Source organism: Acipenser ruthenus, chromosome 17 (genome assembly GCF_902713425.1).
Source record: "Acipenser ruthenus chromosome 17, fAciRut3.2 maternal haplotype, whole genome shotgun sequence".
Lineage (NCBI taxonomy): Eukaryota > Metazoa > Chordata > Actinopteri > Acipenseriformes > Acipenseridae > Acipenser > Acipenser ruthenus.
In genome coordinates, this window is record NC_081205.1 from 26174029 (window position 1) to 26175595 (window position 1567).

The following is a 1567-nucleotide window of genomic DNA, read 5'->3' on the forward strand; positions in this document are numbered from 1 at the left end:
ATGCTATATATATAATAGTAAAACAAGCGCTAGACTGCTCCCAGACACAGACCTTTTCAGCAGCCTATTCAGTTTCTAAAGCGCCGGCGTGTTACATCCCAAAATCAAAGATTCAAATGTTAAACAAAATGCAGTGTTAACGTAAACGTCAGAGTTGCAATTATTCACCAGAAAAAAAAAATTCAAAGCTTCTTCCTTCATCAGTCCGGAGTTCCAAATGCAGTATCAAAACCAGCAAGGTTTGAGTACGACCCCATAGTTTGCCATGTCAATAACACTGTAAGGAGAGTGACACTCCAATTTTATTTATTTTTTTTAATTAAAAAAAAAACTCTGTGGCTTCAGTATAAATAATTAAGGGGATGTGGGGGATTCAATTCCGATAAAAAAAAAATGTTGGTCTTTTTCCCCAGTTCGTTTTGCATGCATTCAGCCTCTGGAACACAGTACCATAACAAGGCGCTGTGTCTGTGTTTGCAGGATTACAACCCACCTCCAGCCGATTCAATCTCACTCTAAAGGAGAATACCATGTGACCATCCAATGCGTGGACGGTTCAAACAGTGGATACAACCTACCCTGTCATAACATTCCAGCCCTGCCCACTTCTAGCCAATGATTGGCTCATAGATTACTCGGAACCTACATTGTTACACTGTAGAACCCCATGTTTGTTTGGAACTCTTTTGTATCCTGATTGGACAGTAGTCGCATCAATCTCAAGAAACGCCGACACGGATTCCACTGCAAGTTCGGTGGAGCCGAAGCATAGTAAGAGGCGTAGACGCCATTCACTGACGTTCGGGTGTTATTTATAACGAGTGGTTGTGCATTTCTGCAGTTTTTACATTGAGGGGTGTGGTTATTTTTCTCATCAGAAAGATTAGCCAAAGGTGCTTTGGTTTATCATTATACAGTGTCCCAGCGATTAAATAGTGTGGATGTATTTTGGTTTGTTTTAAATGCATGCATTTCTTAGCAAACATGTTTTTGTTTGCTATTCAAATGCACCAGTGTTGTAAGCGTGCTTAATTTTATCTTTTAAAGTGCTAAGCGAATAATACATTATTTAAATGGTAATAAGACTTGATGTTATGATGAAATTATGTTGACGTCAGCAGTGCTCATTGCATTCGCCCTTTTTATTTGATAATAATAGCTAGATGCGACGAGGTTAGTGCGTCATGTCAACGGTACACTATTATTACCAGTACTAGCATATATTTAATTAGGGTACCTCTATTTAAGATTGTCAGTAAGCAGAATAGATTGCGCACAAGTCTGCAGTTGGTAATACATGCTCATTCTTTAGGCAGAATTGCCAGGTGCATCTTTGAGCCAATCTACCTAAACAAACGAAATCGTGAGGACTAAGAAGGTATTTTTCCAATATTGCTTTTAGTTTAATGTTTCAATCTTGATGTGTGTCAGTATTTCTGATGTTTGTGGAAAGGTGCTACCGCAAGAATCCACACCATCTGCACACATGTGGAATCCCACATTTTCATGAATATTTAATTATTTTTGCCCATCTCGGGAGAATGTGTTTAAATGTGTGAATCGTAGA